The sequence below is a fragment of the Hordeum vulgare genome, chromosome 5H (assembly GCF_904849725.1).
Source record: "Hordeum vulgare subsp. vulgare chromosome 5H, MorexV3_pseudomolecules_assembly, whole genome shotgun sequence".
NCBI classification, from domain to species: domain Eukaryota; kingdom Viridiplantae; phylum Streptophyta; class Magnoliopsida; order Poales; family Poaceae; genus Hordeum; species Hordeum vulgare.
The window spans coordinates 336130300-336140746 of NC_058522.1; positions in this window are offsets into that span (position 1 = coordinate 336130300).

A 10447-nucleotide genomic window follows, 5' to 3' on the forward strand; every position below is an offset into this window, starting at 1 on the left:
CAAAGAGTGCCCCAAAGTTTCTACCGGAGAGTCAAAACGTGTGCCAACCCATATGCATAGGTTCCCGATGTCACGAAACCCGCAAGTTGATCACCAAAACATACGTCAAGTACTCACATGAATATCCCATTGTCACCATAGATAGACACGTGCAAGACATACATCAAGTGTTCTTAAAGACTCAATCCGATAAGATAACTTCAAAGGGGAAAATCAATTCATTACAAGATGCGGAAGGGGGAAGAACATCACAGGATCCAACTATAGTAGCAAAGCCTGCGGTAATCGAGATCATGACATCTCAAGAACACGAGAGAGAGAGATCAAACACATAGCTACTAGTACATACCCTCAGCCCCGAGGGAGAACTACTCCCTCCTCGTCATGGAGATCGTCGGGATGATGAAGATGGCCACCGGAGATGGATTCCCCCTTCGGCAGGGTGCCGGAACGAGCTCCCGATTGGTTTTTGGTGGCTACAAAGGCTTGCGGCAATGGAACTCCCAATCTAGGTTTATTTCTGGAGGTTTCTATATTTATAAGACCAGATGGCATCGAGAAGAAGACAGGGGGGCCACGAGGGAGTCACGAGCCCCCCAGGCGCGCCTCCCTGGCTCGTGGCCTCCTCGGGACTCCTCTCCGGTATCTTCTTCTTCTGGCATTTTTGATATTTCCATAAAAAATCACGGCGAAAGTTTTATTCCGTTTGGACTCCGTTTGATATTCCTATATGAAAAAGGTCAAAAACAAGGAAAAAAAACAGGAACTGGCACTGGGCTCTAGGCCAATAGGTTAGTCCCAGAAATAATATAAAATAGCATATTCATGCATATAAAACATCCAAAGTTGATAATATAAGAGCATGGAACGATCAAAAATTATAGATACGTTGGAGACATATCAAGCATCCCCAAGCTTAATTCCTGCTCGTCCTCGAGCAAGTAAATGATAAAAACAGAATATTTGATGTGGAATGCTACCTAACATATATTGTAACATGAATATTCAGATCCATATGATTCAAAGCAAAAAAGTTTAATATTGACATAAGAACAATAATACTTCAAGCATACTAACAAAACAATCATGTCTTCTCGAAATAACATGGCCAAAGAAAGTTATCCCTACAATATCATATAGTCTGGCTATGCTCCATCTGCCCCGCACAATGTATTTAAATCATGAACAACCCCGGTCTTAGTCAAGCAATTGTTTTCACACTTTTACTTTCTCAAACCTTTTCAACTCTCACGCAATACATGAGCGTGAGCCCTGGACATAGCACTATAGGTGGAATAGAATATGGTGGATGTTGTGAGGCAAAAAAAGGACGAGATTGTCACATCAACTAGGTGTATCAACGGGCTATGGAGATGCCCATTAATAAATATCAATGTGAGTGAGTAGGGATTGCCATGCAACGGATGGACTAGAGCTATAAGTGTATGAAAGCTCAAAAAGAAACTAAGTGGGTGTGCATCCAACTTGCTTGCTCACGAAGACCTAGGGAAATTTGAGGAAGCCCATCATTGGAATATACAAGCCAAGTTTTATAATGAAATTCCCACTAGTATATGAAAGTGACAATATATGAGACTCTCTGTCATGAAGATCATGGTGCTACTTTGAAGCACAAGTGTGGTAAAGGATAGTAGCATTGTCCCTTCTCTCTTTTTATCTCATTTTTTGTTTGGGCTCTTTGGCATCTTTTTATCTTTTTTTTCATTTTCATTTTTTTGTGGGCTCTTTGGCCTCTTTTAATTTATTTTTATAGTCCGGAGTCTCATCCCAACTTGTGAGGGAATCATAGCTTCCTTCCTTTCCTCACATTGGACAATGCTCTAATAATGATGATCATCACACTTTTATTTACTTACAACTCGATTCTTGGAACTAAAGATATGACTCTATATGAATGCCTCCGGCGGTGTACCGGGATGTGCAATGACTCATGTGTGACATGTATCAAAGATATGAACGTGGCTTTGCCACAAATATGATGTTAACTGCATGATCATGCAAAGCAATATGACAATGATGCTGCGCGTCATAATAAACGAAACGGTGGAAGTTGCATGGCAATATATCTTGGAATGGCTATAAAAATGCCATGATGGGTAGGTATGGTGGCTGTTTTGAGGAAGGATATATGGTGGGTGTAATGCTCCGGCAAAAGTTGTGCGGTACTAGAGAGGCTAGCAATGGTGGAAGGGTGTGACATCCTCGACTTTTGCTACAGTAATGATTGTAATTAAGCGACATTGATCCCGCGCTAATGATGCCACGTCATCGGAAGTGATATCAATGATCTCGTGTTGGTTGAAACCGAATCAAATTCGAAGCTTTAAAATAAAGTCAGACGAGAAAAGATTTTAGTGTTGTTGAAATAAAAACGTGGGGGAGTTATCAAAAAATTCTCCAACGGATTATAATATCGAATCGGGCACTTTAGGGATTATCAGTAAACGCTATATATTTAAATGTGGATATTGAATAAGATGAATAAATGAAATATAGTAAATGAAAATAAATAAATAAATAAAAGAATTAAAAGTATGTATAATAAATTGTAAAAGAAAGTATAAAGAATATATATCAAAAGGAAAGTATTAAAAATAATAATGATAAAATAAAGTATTAAAAAAATATATAAAAAAAAGAAAAAGGAAAAAGCAACCCCCACCCCCCTGGCCGAGCTGGGCCAAGAGGCCAAACTGGCCAGCCCGCCCAAACCCTAGCGCCCCCCTGGCGAGGGAGCCCCTCCCTGGCTCGCTCCCTCCCCTCCCCTTGGCCGCCGCCAGCCCCCTCCCGCTGGCCCCACTCCCCACGCCCCCCACCTCTTGGTCCCCTTCTCCGCCCACGCACCGAGCCCCTCACCTCCCCACGATCCCTCTCTCTCTCCCGTAACTCCCTCTCCCACCCCTCAGATCCCCCCTCCCTAGCCGGCGAGCTCCCCCACCGGCCCTCCTCTCCACCTCCTCACCCCCAGCCGGCGAGCCCCTTCCCTGCCCCTCCACCCGCCGGCACCACCCCCCCCGTTGGCCGGACCTCCAGCAATCCCGGCGGCCGAGACCCTCCCGGGTTCCTCCCTGGTCGGCCGACCCAGGCCAGGGGCCTCCCCCCCGTCGCGCCCCCCTTCCTCCCGCTCGGTCCAGGAGGGACCGGGCAGGGAGACCGGCCCCCTCGGCCCCTTCACCTCGCCGGCGAGCCCCTCCCCCAGCGGGCCTCCCCTACACCTCTTCCTCGCCGGAACCGCGCCGTCACCGTCCCCTTCACCACTGGAACAGCGCCGTCACCGTCACCGCCTCGTCCTCCTCCTCGCCGTCACCTCCGCTTCCCGCGAACTCCGGCTTCATCGGGCCGTCCCGTCAACGTTGGTGAGCCCCTCCTCGGGCTCCTCCCACCGTCGCGTTCCCCTCACCGTCCCGGTTCCGTTCCGGCAAACGGGACACCGATCCGTCGACGGTAGTGATCGGTAGGAGGGATTGAAGTTTATGTTCTTCTATGTTGAAGGAGTTAGCAAAGAGACTCTCTGTTATATTTGTTAACAGAGAGAGGGAGATGAGAGTTTTGAGAGAAAATAAAATAAATGATGTATTAGACGCGTATGTATGTATGTATGTATGAGATGCGATGTATGTATTTGCGTATATGGATATTTAGAGGAATACGATATTTGCACGGTTAGGTATCTATAATAAAATGAGTAAATAGCCTTAGGCCACTTACCGGTGGGGCCAATGCACCCGCTGTCTATGACAGGGAGGCCCCACACGATAGTTAAAATAAAAATAAAAATAATGTTTTTATTAAATAAATAAATAGATATATTAGTTAAATTAATTAATTAGAATAATTAGAATATGACACGTGGGTCCCCCACTAAATTAATCTGATTAATTAATAATTAATCTTAATAAAAACTTGTGCCTATGACGTTCGGTACCCGCTGGTCAGTTGACCAGTCAAATGTTGATGTCAGCATGACATCGCGATGATGTCATAATGGGATTTTATTAAAATAGCTAAATCTGTTTTTTAATTCCTAAATAATTAATAAAACTTTGAAAATTAATATAAAATAATCCGTAAGTCAGATCAAAATAATTTCAACATGAAAGTTGATCAGCAAAACGAGACGAACCGGGATACACGGTCCATTCGTGTGTCACGCGTCCCTAGCATAGCAAACATGGAACTTTTCCATCGTTTCCCGTATAACCGGTAGTAGCCCGAGACCCGGAAAATATCGTCAGATATTCTTCCGACCCGTCTATGACGGATGTTGTTGCGTTAGCTCATGTCTAGCCGACATCTTGCCATGTAATGCTTTGTGTTGCATCGGTGCTATTATTTATTTTTTCTTCCCCCTCTTCTTACCGGTAGACCCCGAGACTGACGCTGCTGCCGGGTACATCTACGACCCTGCCGATCAGTCCTTTGCCGCAGAGCAGCAAGGCAAGCAAACTCCCCTTGATCATTCCTATATCGCCTATGGCTTTCTTCCTACTGCTTGCATTAGTATTTTGCTACTGTTGTAGTTAGCTCCTATATCTGATGCATAGCCTATTTTTGATGAACTGCTACTTTCAATCCTGTACTTTAAATATGCTTAGTATAGGTGGAGCAGTCATCCCCTCTGACCCCGTAGTTCAGTTGCCCCGCTTGTTTTTCAATCTCGATCTCTGATCGACGATGCCAGGCCCGACACAACACATACACCCCCTTCGTTGTACGATATAGGGATACTATCGGGTACCGAGGGTGACGCCTCGCAAAGTACCCGTGATGATATCTCTGTAGTATAGCTAGTCGGTCATGGTTATCGAGGGTGATTCCTCTTTCACCATTCCCGATGACGCCTCTGTCGTGCAACCTCGCACGTGTGGGACCCCCGAGGGTGATTCCTCTAAGCCCACCTTGACGGGTACATCGTTCGGAATCCAACGAGGGTGATACCTCAGATTCCCCCCGATGTTACAACCACACAGTTACTCGACCATGTTACTGGGATCTTCGGTGATTAGTTGCAAGACGGGTGGATTCCCGTGAGATTGTGATGATGGCCTAATTAAAATGCTAATGGATTTGGGTATTTGATCTGGGTTGGTCGGAGACCTTTTCGCACTAACCGGCTACGCGGGAAGAATTATGGGTACTCGGCGTCGCGATATCAGCCGAAGCTTTTCAGATGCCAGCAATGTAGCGGCGCGCGCCCGAGTGGTCCCGAGATGCATCGCGCTTGTGATTAAGGTATGCTAGGACTGACGTCGGCCGCCCACGCCACGTGCAGGAGCGTGAAGGGGAACTGGGCCCACGAACCCTTTGTGCTTAGGAGTTAGACCGGTGGGCTGGCCTCTCTGATTAGTCTTAGGTGGGGCTGCGACGTGTCGATATTCCGAGGCCGGGCAGGACCCAGAAAAGTATGTCCGGCCAGAGTGTTATCGAGCGTGACGGGACATGTGGTGCACCCCTGCAGGGATGAAATTTAACTATTCGGATAGCCGTGTCCACGGTTACAGGACGACTTGGAGTTGTGCCCCGATCTTTTACAACTACAATTGTTACTTAACTGGAATTAGTTTGCCTCGGGATTACTTCCTCGCAGGGAGTCGAGGGAGGATCTTTAGGCGTGACCTCACTTTAATATTGCTCCAACAATATGACTATTAATGTTTTACCCGTGTTCTACTCTTGTCTATGCTGCAAGACCCTGAAGATGCTAGTCTTCGATAGGACTAGGCCTTCTCTCTCTATTCTCGCATTGCTGCAGTCAGTCCACATATACCCCCCCCTTCTTTGATACTGATGCATAATTAGAATAGTTCTGATGTAAGACTTGCGAGTACTTTGGATGAGTACTCACCGCTGCTTTGCTCCCCCCTTGTCCCCTTGATCCGTTTTCTGCGACCACATGATGGAGCCCAGGAGATGGAGGTCCCCGCCACCGACGACTGCTACCCCGACGGTGCCTACTACTACGTGGAGGCCGCTGATGATCAGGAGTAGATAGGAGGTTCCCAGGCAGGAGGCCTCGCCTCGTTCGATCGTTGTATCTTTTGTGCTAGCCTTCTCTAAGGCACCCCATGTTTTATGTCTGTACTCAGATATTTGTTGCTTCCGCTGACTCGTGTGTTTATCGAGCTTTCGTATTCTAGCCCTCGAGGCCCCTGGCTTGTAATATGAAGGTGATGTTATTTTATTTGTGTCTAGAGTTGTGTTGTGATATCTTCCCGTGAGTCCTTGGGTTTGATCGTACGCATTTGCGTGTATGTTTAGCGTACGATTAAATCGAGGGCGTCACAAGTTGGTATCAGAGCCGACTGCCTGTAGGTAGCCCCCTTTCCAACTCCTTGGCCGAAGTTGAGTCTAGTGTTTGAAAAACTTTACTAACACTGATGTTGTGGCTTACGGGCCCACATCTCAATTGGGTGGTATTAGTATCTTTTACTCCTTTCCTATACTCTGGGCTCTACTTTCTCTTCTCTTTCGGGTCAAAGATTTTACTAACTCTAACATTAGGTTCTCGAATCACATCTATCCGGAGCGCTGGACTATCTACTCTTTTTCTCCTGAATATGTATTACACACACTGTCATTGACATCTGTCAATCTTATTTTCAGATGCGCCCCGCAAGACAGCACGTGCGCCTGACACAGGCTACTGAGACGACTGGGTTCCTGGCCATTTTGGTCGATCTCCTGACCAGGCTGGGATATCGCTGGTACCCCGAGTACACTGTGTTCGAGGATTTCCGCGAGTATAAGCAGTACCAGTACGAGGCTGAGGTTCGCATCTTCGACTAGAGGGGCGGCGAGACCCTCGAGCGCCACGTGTTCTGTGGTATTGGAGTGTCAGTCGAGATGGCCGTCCATGATGCGGCCTACATCGCCATCACCCGTCTCCGTGGAGCGTACCCTCACCTGGAGGAGAGCCCTTTCGGATACATCGCACATGCTCCTGCTGGGGATGAGACTGGGTCTGATCTCACTGCCTACGCTTCTGACGTTCGGGAGCACAGCGACCGTTCCTACGTCGCTGTGTGCGCCCCCTACGTGACGCGTCGCTACGACGCGCGGGTTCTGGTGCAGTACATTGAGGCAATGGATCATGCTTTCTGAGCTCTGCCTGTGGAGTTGTATGCTACGCGCGCTCGTCTTTACGACGCTTTGACAGAGCTGCAACCATCACACTGTCCGAGGGTTCCACCTATGTGCATCCGCGAGCCGAGCAGGACAGAGCTACCATCAGCCCTCGAGTGGACTGATGTTGCGGGTAGAACCCCTGCACTTGGACCTCAGCTGCTCGACTGGATGCGTTACCCTCACCAGAGTCACAACGGGACACAGGGTCCTGTCCCTACCTTCTATCACCGCCAGCTACCAGGATTCGATCGTCCTCTCCGACGTTGATGTGGCCTTATCGCTACATCTCGTTGTGGTACTCTTCCACCGCGTGCCTACGCGCCGCCTAGTGAGTCCAGGGTATCGTCTAATGCGTCCGGGCTATCGCCAAATTTTGAATTTGTAATCGTTAGTTTGTAATCTAACTTATGTATGGGTCTGTATGTCGAACTCAACTACTATGGAGTATCTATCCCATTTCCCTTTCATTATGCTTAATTACTTCATGAGTGCGTGCGATGCCTTTGCAATTACTTTAAGCTAAACTACCCCTGCTAAATATTTAACAGGATGGTTAGACCAGCTGGCCGCCCGCGTGCCCCTGCCAACGATGCACCACCCCCGCCTCCTGAGTATATGGCGGGGATGATCCAACAGTTTGAGCTGAACCGCCAGTTTATGCAAGGGCTCATGGATCAGTTCCAAAGGCCGAGCATGAACCAACCACAAGGCGTGACACTGCAAGACTTCTGCCGTCTCAACCCTATGAGATACCGCAGCTCAACTCAACCTCTAGATGCTGATGACTGGCTCCGTGACATTTCTTATGAGCTGGAGTCTGCCGATGTGCCCCTGGCGAGCTATGTCAACTTTGCCGCCTACATTCTGAAGGGTCCCGCTGCTCAATGGTGGGACATCCACAGGCGCTCTCAGCCCGATGGGACTATCATCACTTGGACAGAGTTCAAGGCTGCTTTCCGTACTCGATACATTCCCCAGGGAATCATGGACCGGAAGAAGCGTGAGTTCCGCAACTTGGTCCAGGGCAACAAGACTGTGGATGCTTATCAGCGGGAATTTCTGGAATTATCTCGCTATGCTGAAGAAGACATTGCGACTGATGCACGCAGGCAGGAGAAGTTCCGTGAAGGCCTCCACCCTGATATCAAGCTGACACTCCTCGTTCAGGACTATGCTGATTTCGCCACCCTGGTGAACAAGGCTATTCAGGTTGAGACTGGTCTGCAGGAATACATAGATAGCAGCAAGCGCAACCGTGACATGGGCTCATCTTCGGGCTCATCTGCACAGAAGTGGAAGATCTGGATTCCCAACAACATGTACCATGCACCTGCTCCTACTCCGTGGTCGTCCTATGCTGCACCTCGCTTGCCTCTTCCATCACCTAGGTAGCCGAGGCTTCCAGATCCACCGCCTCGAGTTCCTCCTTCTCGCCCTGATGACGAGTTGTGCTTCAAGTGTGGCCGTCCAGGTCACCGCGCTAGAGACTGCAGGCAGAATCCGAATCAGCTGGCACTTCCCGCAACTGGCAGTGGCAACAACCAGAACCGCAACTTCAACACTAAGCCTGCTTATGTTCGTGGTCAGGCCAACAACATTGATATGGGTCAAGCTCAAGACCAGCCTGCTACCGTGATGGGTACACTTCTCGTTAAATCAGTACCTGCTTCTGTATTGTTTGATACAGGAGCATCGCATTCCTTTATGTCGGAAAATTTTGCATACATGCATGACATTAGGAGCGAAGAGATGAACATCCTGATAGTGGTAAACACCCCTGGGGGCGATTGCCGAACCTCTGTGGTTTGGCCCCATGTTCCAGTTGAAATTGAAGGATTAGAATTCCTTGCCAACCCCATCCTACTAAAGTCATCCAACATTGATCTCATATTGGGGATGGACTGGTTGAATGCTCATATGGCATCGATCGTTTGTGCCACCAAGACCGTCCACCTCCTACACCCTTCAGATGAAGTAATAAGCTACCATGTGCATCTCGTCCGTAATGCTGAGGCACGACTGTATGCTTTGAATGCATTAAATGCGTCGCCTCTGGAAGGGATTGAAAACATACCAGTGGTCCGAGAATTTCAAGATGTCTTTCCAGAAGAACTTCCGGGGATCCCCCCCTGCTCGAGCTGTCGAGTTTGTCATTGACTTGGTACCCGGTACCACTCCTATTGCCAAGCGTCCTTATAAAATGCCACCACATGAACTCCTTGAACTTAAGCAAGAAATTGACAACTCACTCCGTCTGGGTTTCATCCGTCTGAGTTCCTCTGCTTGGGGAGCACCTTCTCTCTTTGTTAAGAAGAAGGATGGGACAAATCGATTGGTCCAAGACTATCGTCCTATCAACCAGGCCACTATTCAAAACAAATATCCTCTCCCTCGGATAAATGATTTGTATGATCAACTTGCTGGTTCCACCATTTTCTCTAAGCTCGACTTGAGATTGGGATACCACGAGATCCGTGTTCGCAAGGAGGATATTCCAAAGACCGCCTTTGTTACTCGATATGGATCATACGAGTACACCGTCATGTCCTTCGGCTTAACCAATGCACCGGCAACCTTCTCTCGATTGATGAATTATATATTCATGGACTACCTCGACAAATTTGTCGTGGTATATCTGGATGATATTCTGGTGTTTTCGAAGAACAAAGAAGAGCATGCTGAGCATCTTCGTCTTGTACTGGATAAGCTTCGGGAGCATAAACTCTATGCGAAGTATTCCAAATGTGAATTCTGGCTAGACGAAGTGACTTACCTTGCTCATGTGATTTCCAAGGATGGTATTGCGGTCAACCCCGAACGGATTCAAGCTATTCTTGACTGGACTCCCCCGAAGAATGTCAAGCAAGTCAGAAGTTTTCTCGGACTCGCCAGCTATTGCCGTCGATTCGTCGAGAACTTCTCCAAGATTGCGAAGCCCTTAACCAACCTGCTTCACATAGGTGTTAAGTATGAATGGAATGATAAATGTCAGGAAAGTTTCCAGGCGCTCAAGGACAAACTGACGTCCGCTCCAGTACTTGCTCCTCCAGATACGAAAAGGGATTTCGTCATATACTGTGATGCTTCTCGTCAAGGAATAGGTTGTGTCCTAATGCAGGATCGCAAGGTGATCGCTTATGCTTCACGTCAACTGCGTGCTCATGAAGAGAACTACCCAATTCATGATCTCGAGCTTGCCGCAGTCATTCATGCATTGAAGGAATGGCGACAATACCTTGTCGGTAATCGCTGTGAAATCTACACCGACCATCAAAGTCTGAAGTACTTGTTCACTCAACCG